The sequence below is a fragment of the Ambystoma mexicanum genome, chromosome 1q, assembly GCF_040938575.1.
Source record: "Ambystoma mexicanum isolate Mex_15411 chromosome 1q, UKY_AmexF1_1, whole genome shotgun sequence".
Lineage (NCBI taxonomy): Eukaryota > Metazoa > Chordata > Amphibia > Caudata > Ambystomatidae > Ambystoma > Ambystoma mexicanum.
In genome coordinates, this window is record NC_090922.1 from 1,503,935,664 (window position 1) to 1,503,948,397 (window position 12,734).

The window sequence follows — 12,734 nt, forward strand, 5'->3', positions numbered from 1 at the left end:
AATACAGTTCACCAAGGAAACACTAAGCACTGCACAGGAACAGACTCTACTGCTGACTGCACCTGACACTTTCCGCACACTTTGCGCTCACTGCCGGTATTTGATCCCAAAGGGGAGGGGCATGCAGCATGGCTCAGAGCAGACCAGGAGAGAACACAGTTCACCAAGGAAACACTAAGCACTGCACAGGGAATCGACTGCCAATTGCAACTGACACTTTCTGCATATTGCATGCATGCTTCATGCTGACTGACGGTATTTGAATCCAAAGGGGCGTGGCTTACAGAGCAGCTCAGAGCAGACCAGGAGAGAACACAGTTCACCAAGGAAACACTAAGCGCTGCACAGGGAGAGTCCACTGCCGACTGCTGTGGACCCTTTCCGCACCCTTCCACACAAAAAAGCAAATGGACATTCCTTAATGCATTACCAGCCCCTTGACCATTGTATCAGGGCGTTATTAGCATGTCCAACATACACGGCAGTGAATTTGATAACAAGATTAGATTTTAACTAGTGCTTTGTGTTAGAATAGGCCCAACTCTAAGCGCTGTAATACTCGATTTATCAAACTCTGATGGATGGAGGCCTGCGTTGGGGGCTATCGACACTCACGCCTTCTGAAGCATAGGGGAGCCCAAAGCCAGAGGTGTGCATTTGACCTCCTCAGTCTGATATTCAAGATGTCAATCATGTTTGACAGATAAACAGCACATCACTAGTGGCAATTGGGGGTCTACGGAGCAAGGAGATGCTCAGCCCAGAATTTCCAAGGGGCTGGCTATCGACACCCTGAAACTAGGCTTTCTAATCTTTCCCCTAGGTCTGCGGCACCCACTCCCTATGGAGCCCATATTCACCCCAGAGTGTCTTCATTTTGAGGATGAAATTAAAGACAAGTCTCCAGGCTTTGACCCTCGGGTGGAAGAAGTTCTGTTTTTGTCGATAACTGGAGCTTTCTCCAGTGCTGAGTGCTTGCAAAGTGCTCTCGTTTTGGCGCTGCAGTTGCTTTTGGAATTTCAGTTTTTTCGCTTGTTTTCAAATTATATTGTTAGCTGCTCAGATACACACTGAAGACTAATAAATAATTAAGAAATGCTGATGATGAAAATGGTAGGAAGGAGGGTGCATGGCACCATGCCCTGTTGACGGATTGGCTATGTACCTGTGAAGGTAAAGCTGTCCAAACGCTGGGTTCAGTTGGTCGATCTCCAGCCATGAAGAACAGGAAGTAGTGGAAGGAAGCTGCACTACAAGACCAAACATACCTATGTACGACAGAAATAAATGCTTCTTTTGCAATAAAGAAGTAGAAATAAGAAATCAATTATATTTCATCCATTTGAAGAGATCAGTAGAACTGTCTACCAATGGAACATTGAAGATTCGTCTTAGAATTGCACAGATCCTGTACACCCCCACGCAAAGGAAATTGCATCTCACAAGCTATGTTGAGACACATGTAGTGAATGTCCAATGACGCAAGCCTACACTAAGCCGGAAAGATGATGCCAATGGTAATGTTTTACGAAGCAACAAATCTTGAATTTGTGTCTTCAATCAGTTATGTTCTCTTTTTAGGCAACGTAACAAAAATGGTGTCATGCTCACGGGAGTTCCTGCCCACCTTACCCCTTCTACGGCCCATGTTTCTCACCCCCATAGGGTACGTCACAGGAATTAGGGTGGGAAAGGTGGGAAGGACTGAACCACAATGGTACATGACTGGCGCAAACAACAAGCCCAGCCATGATGACAGTATGGTTTGCCTTTCCAAGATGGCCACCCCAGAACAACTCCTCTAGACTAACAACATGGCCACTGTGGGTGCCTTTCACAATGACCAGACTATACTGACTATGCATCAGGGAGTGGACCAGGGCTATAAAAGTCACACCCTGAGGCTCACTACTAGCTTCACTTTGTTTCTGCTAAGTCGCAGCTGAACTCCTACTCCGGGTCAATTCCGAACACCTACAAATGGAAGAGAAGTAAATAAGAATGTGAGAAACAGAGCGCTCGCCTGCTTCGGTGAAGCTCTGCTGCACACCTCAGCAAGGCAAAAGAAACCACAGGAAGCAACACACAGCGCAAGATAAAACCACAGGGAGCAACATGTGAGCGCTGCATACAACGTCACCCTATACTCACCTCATTGCTTCCCATTCCGGACATTTTATCAACCCATTCTGGAACCTGTAAAACAGAAAGGAGAAAGGTTAGAGAGGAGTGGTGTCCCCACAAAGACCTTAAGAAAAAGAAAAGAATTGCTGAAAAACAGTAACAAACAGACAAACTGTACCCAAGGCCCTTAATCAAGAGGAAGGTTATAACCACCTGCACCACACATCTCATAGCAGGTAGCAGGGACCAGTGACGTAACTGGCTCCAGTGCACTCCTCAACAGCTCATCATTACGGTGAGTCCAGTCCTCTCTTCAAACGGTGGGGTCCCCTATAGTCGGGGTGTGTGGGACATGTAGGAAGGTGAACACAGTGGTACATATTTCCCCTTTACTTCCAGGGGCCACAACTTGGGGTCGAAGTGACACAAACACTATCATACTCCCCTTCCCCTAATGCAGCAGGGTCTTTCATGCCTCACTGTCCGTTTTGGGGTGTAGGGAGGTGTAGAGCAAACATCTGAGGTTTACGAGAGGTGCGGAAGAAGGAACAAACCGCACAAACCAAAGATCCAGATGCTCCCGCTGGGCATCAGGTGGGCGTTACAAATGGGGGAAATTGAAAAGCTTTACAGGGAAATTGCAGCTAACAATGGTTTAGAAAAAGGACAGATGAAAACATGAAAACAAATCAAAAGTTTTATAGAAGAGCTTGAATGTATTGGCCTTATTTTAAGTAATCCCAAAAGGGTAAATGCACCACAACAAGTCTCACTGTAAATAACAGGAGATGTTGCACTTCTCATGCAGAACAAGAATTTGAGGATATTGAGAAACATATGAGAACCCTTCTTGAAGCAGCTACGATTTTACAGAGAGCCCTACTAACTTTTGAAAAAGGGAAATTCACTGGAGGTTTTGAAGAAGAGAATTTGGTATATGTTGTTCCAAAGGAAGTTGTTATTTTTTTACAAGTGTTACTGTCAAAGACAGATGGATATGAAAAGTAATTCAGAAAAGTGGGATACCACTGTAATAAACAGGGCTTGTAAATTGTCACAGATGTTTATATATGAAATGCTATTACCATGACAGGCTTCCTATGTGAGCACACCTACCACACGGCATAACCTTGCAAGTGGCAGTTAGGTTCACAGTGCACACAGCTGCCCGCAGCAAATTCATCATTGAATTTCTGCATAGCATGGGAGCTTCTATAGATTACGCCAGAGTCCTTTGGTTTGAGACACAGATAGCCACAGAGAAATTAAAACATATAGATGAGTGTGGAGGATCTTGTGTTCCCTTAGAGTTGGTCAGAGGCATATTTGTCTATTGTGCTGCTGACAACATTAACTTCCTCAAGGATACTCTGTATGGTAAAGGGACTCTTTGCACAGTACAGTTATGGTGGTCTATCAGGGGAAGGAAGAGTATCAGTATCATCATCACTTCGATCACTGAAGAGGATTCTTCAGTCCCTGTCTGAGGCCATGCCTTGCAACATTCCCAAAGGGTCTAGACCACAGAATCCTGTATACAGAGAGGAATAAGGTTATTTTAGATTCCAACAGGCTTGAGGACCTACTTTGGATGATGGTGAAAGTCTTGTTGTTGAGAGATTTTCAAGAATGTTTCGATGAGGAGTTGCTGGATAAACATTGTAATCTCACTGAAGAAACCAAGACTGATGAATGTAAGACACAGTCAGAACCACTCACTAGAGTTCCGACTTACAATCCCATCATAAGTGATTCTCCAACTAAAGCAACTAGAGTCTGGGCACTCCCACTCATAAATGCCAGCCAACAAGCACACAAACACAGCTCACATTCATGAAGACGTTGGAGAAAATAACATCTGTTGTCACCCCAGTAATTACGGGTTCTCAGCAGTACCTCTTTGAATGTTCAACCTATATTGTACAATAACTTTAGCTGCAAACAAAAGCAAGCTGATGGAGATACTGTCAAAGGAACACCATACATAGGTTTTTAAGAACATGACAGAGGTCTCTTTATTTGTTACTGAGGACAGATTATCTGTACCAAAGAAAACATATTCAGCAGCTGTCCTTGACGGAACGGCAGAATCGCAAGCACAGCAGAAACTGTCTTCAGTGAAGACATGCCATGACCTTTCAATTGAATTCAACAAGAAAATGGAACCTTATCTGCTCAAGCATGATGGAAATCATTTAGTATTTGATATCTACATTGAAAATTCACTCAAGACCCCCATGCAAAAGAAAAGAGCAGGGAAAGTGGCACCTGTTCATTCAAAATCATGAATTCCACAGATATTTACATTTTGTCCATGAGAACCCTCCTATTGTATTCTAAAACTAAAGATGAGTTAGGATCTTACCTCCCAAATGAAGCAATTCTGCATGCATAGAAGCTAAACAGAAGCCTGTAGCTCGTTAAAGAAATCAAGCCAAGCCATCAGATGGAGATGATGTTGGGGACATTAAAAGCACACACGAGGAGGCACAAATAATTAATTCCCTTTATCTATCACATCGTCATGCTACTACCCTCCACATTATTTCACCTGATACCGATGTTTTGTCCTTTCACTGTGGTGGTCACTGTTTTTCCCATCTGAGAGCATGTTTGTCACAGAAGTTGGAAATAATAGATTTTTAGATCTCAAACGTGTCTAGGGGCTACCAAACTGCAGGCATTAATAGGCCCTTATGCTGCTCTTTCAGGGCGTGAAGTTACCGGGTGCTTTACGAAGAAAGGAAAACTATCTTACCTGGAAAGTTTTTAAAACTTCAGAAAAAGAAATCCTTGAATATTGAGAAGACTCGGATGTCTAGAAGAATTTAAGAAGGAAGTTGAACGTATGATAGAGCGATTCATTTGTCAAGTATACTCGCCAGAAACAAAGATTTTGGACATTGGTCATCTTCGTTGGTGGATATTCACAAAAAAAGAGATGCAAAGAAAAAATCTGCCGCCAACAAGATCCTCTCTAATACCAGACATTTTATGGACTCATTGCCAGATAATGGAGTGGCGACACACTGATCAACAACACCCGAATCTCCCAGAGCCATCACAATTCAAGTGAGAGAAGGAAGGTAATCAATATTCTCCTACTGTGTGTACGCTTCCACGTGCGCCACAATCAATCTTGCAGCTGGTATGGATTGCATACCTCAAAGAATGGTGTGCTGCACATTGCAAATGCTGCGCACAGTCACTAAGGTGCACAGAACTGTGTAAGTGTGGTGGCGACGATGAGCTCTGTAATAACAGCTATTTTGTAGATGATGGAAATTAATTCTGGGACTCAAAAGATGACCTGTAAAACCTTGATTTCTCTCTTAAAATGTAAATAGCTATTGTAGTTTTAAGAAATAGTATATTTCAATGAGAAAGTTGCACATTGTTTCAAACTTTCTAATTTAGTGAACATACAGTCGAAGGTTTGCAATGAAGTAGCCATCATTTACAATGCTACATCTCGGAAACGGTAAAAGATATCAAGAAACTCCTTATATGAACTTTTCTATTCCTTTGATCATGTTTAACAAAAAACCTACTTAGCCCATTTTTCATAGAACTATCCTAAAAGCAGTTACAGCTCAAAAACGAAATCAGTATCGGCGGCCATCTTGGATTAATGACGTCACACAGGCCCTCTGACACAAATTCATACAAAACACCTAGTACATGATTGTATGCTTCATTATCAATGCATCCCCAGTATGCATACTGTCCTTCATTCAAAATCCCTCAGATTAGGTTATTGTAACAGATGCTCCTCATCTAGTTATGTTCGCTCCCAATGCCCTCATGAATAAAGTCACAGAGAGAACCGGAACAACACAGAACTGATAACACAGGATAAAACAATCAAGAACTTTTGACAGTCATATTAGAAATGTATGACGATAGTACACTAAATGATACAAATATGTGTTATCCATAATTTATTTTGTAATTTTGTGAAGACATAATGTACCATTTTCACAGCACAAGGAGTGAGGCCTAACACACTTTGCAAAGGCAAAGTGGCAGCCCTCTGTTCCCAGGGCAGGAGTCTTACCCCAAATTCCCATGACCCACTGGGATGCGGTGCAAAGGTTTCCACTTCTAGGCTCCACCTGGAATTCAATCCCTTGTTCTTAGGTCTGAAAGGGGACCAGTTGCAGAGTGTTGTTTGTGTCACCTTTGGGGAGCGCCCGGCCCCAGAATCTGACCAACCCGGGTCTGTAACGTGCAGAGACACATCCTGTCCACCTATACTCTCCTATTCAGATACATCTGAGTCCGATGGGTTCCCTTTATCTGGCAAGAAAGCTAAAATTCTATCATTTTGATTGTGTCACGATCTCAGGCGATTTTTATTTTGTAAGCGTACACTACTTTCATAACACCCTACTGCATAGTATTTTGTGTAGAGACAGGAGGCGTTACCATTCATTCCTATGCACAATTGACTTCAATGGTAGTTGAGAAACAGTTCTTCTCCTTTCATGGTAGAATGGCTATTTAGGTCAGAGCTATTTTATCTGTAGGCTATACTATACTTGCTTTACATCCAAAAGGTTTTTCTAGCAGCAAATGGTGCTGCTATCCTCCATATGTACCAATGACTTAAGTGGGACTTGCTAAGGGCGTACAAACACTATAATGGTGTAGATTTTCTTAGGAATGGGGAATTGTTGCTGTAGATTTGAATGAAGATCCATTGCAACCTGTAGTGTTTTGTTGGGACAGATCACCTTCCATACAGTCCAATGCAATTGAATTCAGTAGAGCAGGATATATGTGTATAATGACCTCAGACCCAAATCACCAGACAGACTCAAAGAATATCGCAAAGTACTACTTTATTGTCAGCTCAAATAAAGCATAGCAAGCATAACAAGTTGCACTCTCTGTTACTTTTCTCTTACACAAAGACTTTATACTTCGATGTACATCAGCTATGATGTCATCCTACATGGCACATAGTAAAACGTATCAAAGGGAGGGGTTGGTTAAGGGAACATACAAACCTATAGTATGTATAAGTGTTAATAACATGAGTAGCTGCTTCTTATCTAGTAGACACGCCTAAAAATACATATAATACTGATTATAAAAATAATAACAGTGGATTGGCTTGTGCAACATTGTATAATATCTTGCTACATAGCCACACATGATTGGTTGGCATACTCTCCCAACCTTGGACATGCAGAACGTGAACAGAATCAACCCTAGGAGCGGAGTACAATGTCTGACCACTGCCCACATTGGCCAATTACTGTACCATCTCTCATCAGCTAGACCATGAGCCAAGGCTTCTGCTTTGTAGTTGACCTTGCTGACTGTTTTCTTCTGTGGGATCTTTAAGGGAGTCAGGGCACACCAATATCTTCATCTGAGACTTAATTAATAGACTTTGTTTTTGAGTCTTACACCACGTGTCAGTAGACAATGAATTGTTCCATTTAACCTGTTATTTACTGCTATTTGATTTTGTTGTGCCAGGTGCTATTACTCCTCTTGACCTCTGGAGACTTGGTTGCTCCATTTTACTTGTATTTTCTGCAGTCTTGATTGTCCAATACTTGGCACTTGCAGATGTGTTTGCTTCTGCTTAATCTCAGAGAAATGTACCCTTCATTTATAGCTTATCCATGTTAATTCCCTTTGTACTTTCCAATTATATTTTGCTGTGTCCTCGTTAGTCTTAGTAAAACAGATATTCTTTGTTCCTCGCAAGAAATTATTTTCTGCAGCAGATCTGATCTGCGGCCTTGGTTTGTTTCTGAGGTAGTTTTGACAAAATCCGATGTCCATCGTTCTATCATGGCTGCTTTACTCATGTTGTAGTTTCTACTGAAGTAAGCTTCTATGCAACTCACCTACCTTGCGTTTCTGCATATATACATCCGTTGAGCTTCCTCTCCCTCGTCTTCTCTGCATCAGTGGTCGAAGTGTATGAAAAGAAGTAGTGGAACTATGTTCCCTGCTTGCCTGTTTCCGGTCCCCACAAACCCCATTGTAATGCCCCCTCCCACTTGCCATTCACATGATATGATATGATATGATAGGTTATTTATACTGCGCTTCATACCCAGAGGTTTCTAAGCACGGACCCGGGGATCGAACCTGTGTTGCTCTGTGTCGTCTTTCTTCCAAGGTGAGCACCCTGCCCCTGAGCTATCCTCCACTCTACATTCCCACCTCTGGTCAAGTCCTCGACCACCTCCTCCATCTTTTCCACCTTCTCTTCAAACTGTGGCTTCTTTGGGATCCATATCTCCGTCATCCCTCTTTGGTGACCTGCATCATTTATATGTTGATCCACACTCCAAGTCAGATAGCAGCACGTCCCGGATGGTAGACAGAATACTCGACATCCTATATATTTCTTGTGATCCTTAGGGTAATAGAATTTAATTCCTGGGGGTGCCAGGGGACTTCCTTGTTTGTTCTCATGGTTGCTGCTCTCATTTTGCATACGTTACCCAGTTTCAGCATTTATATAGTTCATTATCTTCAACCCAATAGCTTTCTTTGCCGTCTTTTGACATTGTCCAATGATGATTCTCACAACGCAGAATCCCAGAAATTTCAACACTAGTATTGCTCCTAGTAGTTTGAAAGCATTCACCAGACAGGTTGAAATCCCTGAAAACAGAGATGAGAACCAATAATCTCCTTCAGTCTTGTCTACTTCTTCTTCCATTTTCGTATTCAGGGTTATCAACATAGTAATTGCTGCTGTCAAGGTTCCATTTTCACCATCATTGGTAGGTATGAATGTGCAGCAAGAAGGCCCGATCATGGCACAAACACCACCTTCCATTGCTGTAATCAAGTCCAAGAAATACCTGTTCTGGAGGGTCATCAAACTAATGGCCCATCATTATTCTGGAATCTCAATGAATCATTTTATAGTTGTGTTGATTGTTTTAAGCAGCTCCCATCTGGTGATTTGTAACCACTTGGCATTCACTGCAGTCTGGAGTCCTGACGTAAATTTAGATGTAAGTATCATGGCTGTCATGCCAAGTAGTTTATTCTCATCTGGAATACTGTTATAATCTTTTATTGATTTTGCTGAGAAATAATTCTCTATTTTCCTCCTCCGGAGGGTCAGTGACCTCTGCTTTCTCTGGTGTTCGGCCATTTTTGGAAAACTTTGAAGATCACTTTGGGGAACTAATAATGCAGGAACATATATGAGTACTATAGAACATCTACCTCCCCGATGTATAGGCAGCTTCATATAAGCTCTGGATCCACAGGCCCAATAGCAATCCATTAGTACATCAGTTCCACCATCCATTCCTGGTACTTCGAGTACCTAGTTACATCTTTCATTTTCTCCAACGAATACCAGGCCTTTGTTCCTGAAGCATGTTCTCACATTCTGTATAGGTATTATGTACACCGGTCCTGCTTTATTATCAACTCATGTTAGTACCTTAGAATACTTAGCCCATGGCTTTGTTTTCGGTATTTGTGCTACTTTGTGGTAACCGCAGTTCGGCAAGTGCCGCGGAATAGTTTGGTTGCCTACTCCATGTTGGGAGGGGGTGGAGGACTGAATGGGGGGAGGGAGGACTAACGTTTCTGCTCACATGCAACGGCAGAGTCCGGCTCTCATTGGTGGAATTTGGGAAGTTTACATCAGAGACGTCACCCCGGTGCCTTGTTGATTGGTTCGTGTAAGTGTCAGTCACCCCTCCGTTTCAACGTTGTTTTTTCCTCGCCGATGATTCTCTTCGGCTACCCTTCTGCCTTGCTGCGGGTGTTGTTTTTTTCGGTAACGGTGCCCTTTGTTTTAGGTCGGAGTGGGTGTGCTTTTTATCGATGCCGCCTCACCGGGGGACGGGGTGTTGGGCATACTGTTGACCCTCTGGGTCAGCGTTTGGAGCCAGGTGTTTTTTGGGGGGCGGGGGGTGTTTTTTAATATTCGTTTTGAACAGGTGCAGTAAGGATTTTGGACGACTGTAAACCAATGAGTTGACCGTTGGCGTATTTCTATAAAACGTGAACCCTAATGAGGCGGTGTGCGCACCTGTGTGTGTTGCTTTGATTTTTAAAGTGAATTTTGACCGTCGCAAGATGGCCCCATCATAGTGCTTTTTTTTCCATAGTTTGCTCAGAAGACCTTGTGAAAGTTCCTCCTTGTAAAGTGCCTGTATCACTTCTGGGAGCAGAGGCAAGGCTATGTGTGTCCCCACCAGGGCAGAGGGTTTTCTATGGTCTTTATGCATTGCCAAATCATTGCATCGCTGCTGTGTAAGGAAGAAACGGGTAAAGTCAAGGACGTTGCGAGTCCACCATTGAGGCTGTGGTATTCAAACGTTTTAATGCGGACTCCCCCCTCGAGTAAACCTAGCGTCCCCCCTCCCCCATGCCATAGTTGCTCCAGAACTCCCATTTTGAAGAGCCTCCCCATCCCAGCCGTCCATCCTTCGTGCCCCCTAGAGGGGATAGCCCCACAGTTTGAAGACCACTGCATTAAGGACATATATTTCATTACTTTTTACTGTGCCTCACAGCCAGGCCATACAGTAGTCCATAACGCAGAAGATCTTCCCATCCATCTTTTTTTCCCATTAAATAAAGTTTAGCCAGTCTTGCAACTTAAGCCAGGAAAACCTTTACTTTTTAAAATTCCACCTCTTGGTACTCGACTGTCCAGGTAATTTTCCGCCCCCTTCCTTCTTGGTCTCACACTGTACTTTTCCGCCCCCTTCCTACTTGGTATCACACTGTACTACTCTCCACTTAACCAATCTCCACAAGACCGACCAGAGCACCCTATACCAACATGCTCACAATCCCAGTCAAGAATCCAGTCAAGAGAGCTGGGGGCGCTAGCTTCCCTTACCTGTCAGCCCTACCATGGAACACCTTGCCACCACCCCTGAGTGCAGAAGACTCTCTTAGCATTCCGCAAAGCCGTGAAAACATTAGTCTTTACATAAGCACAGTCTAGTTGTACCTGTCCTGCAATGTATTATGTATCTATGTATCTCGCGATTGTTGTCACTTGAAATGTCTAACTGAGTTACATCTATGTCTGCCCTGTAACCAAGCGACCCACAAGTAACAGACCGCGATGCCCTTGGGCTGTATGTGCGCTATATAAATGTAAAAATAAATAAACCCTTTCAACTCCGTCCCAAATAACGTCTACAAATCTTTCCTACGCTGTTCCCACCTTGAAACATCGCCTTTATGTTGATTTGCAGTCCGTTAAAAAAAAGGTCCTGCTGTACCTTACCTGAGCTTGAACCCTGCAACCTAGAATGTTACCTCCCACTATTCTATAAGGCCGGGAAGCTAGCTCACGTGCAACGCATTTACCTTGGTAACAAGTTTGAATTTCGGTCACGTGCTTAGAGGTTGTTTTTGCTATTAAGCGCCTTTATAAAAGGTGAATTATCTTCCCTGCACTACAGTCCACTACTTAATCTCGCACCCCCTATGCCTCTTAATTCCACCTTTTCACATCTGCATCTGTCCGAAGTGAATCCATGTTGTGGTAGTTAAGGATTGTGCGTGTTGGGAAAGGTTTTACCTTTGTTTCTAGTTTTGTTCTTCTACACACTCAGTGTATCGGCTGGGTCTGTTTTTCCTGACCCTTTTTGGCAAGTATAGCAGACTTCTTGGATATCAACTAGTTATTCCTTAAGGCCGCCAGGCGAGAGAAGACCCGTTATTTCTCTGTAAAGTGCTTTTAGTGACCGACAGGCTGTGGGCGTATATTTACTTTGTATCTTTTATTTGTTCCACAAAGGTGGTCGCCAGCCAAAACGAGACCACTAGCGCTGCTCTAAGAAACCCACACCCAATCTAGTAAGTAGAAGACGGAATGCACTAGACTGACATACACGACGCCCTAGCAGCATTCCTGGAGATAGACTGAAAATCAAAACGACAAATCGGACACGCACAACAAAAATCAACTGAGACCATATGTATGGTGATTCCCTTGCGTCAATCTGGACATGGTGGTAAGGACTGAACTGAACTGAACCATGTTGCACACAGATCGAGGTATGGGCGTAGGTCACAACTAGATAGAGCTACGGAGACCAGTTTACATCAGACACATACTGGGGTGTAAGGTCTGGCCTGAGTAACAACAAAGATAGATTTGTAGAGACTGACCAGCACAACATATGGACAGAGAGGTGAGAGCCTTATCGTCGTGCTGAAATAAGAGCACTAAGGAAGAAATTCATCTAAACCTTGAAAGACACACAAAGCGAGTGTGCATCTCTTCAGACAACAGTGCTAATAACCAACCCTACTAAAACCTCACCCCTCTTCATACACCTCTCAAACCCCAACTAAACACAACCGTACCTCTTAAACCACAGCAACCCGCACACTTTACGACACCACAACAAACGGACCACGCAGAGCCTTACACGACGGACACAACTGGATACTACATCAAAAAGCTCAGCGAACGGTGTTAACCGAACTGAAGCTGCCAACAGCATATCACAGCTCCCATGCTCTTTCTCCAAACTTTGTCCTACTAACATACCCTAACCTACCCCCCTTACTTTCCGATCCACCAGAGTTCCAGGGGACCACTTCGGAGGTGTTAGTGCGCGGTATAAATATCCTTCAAT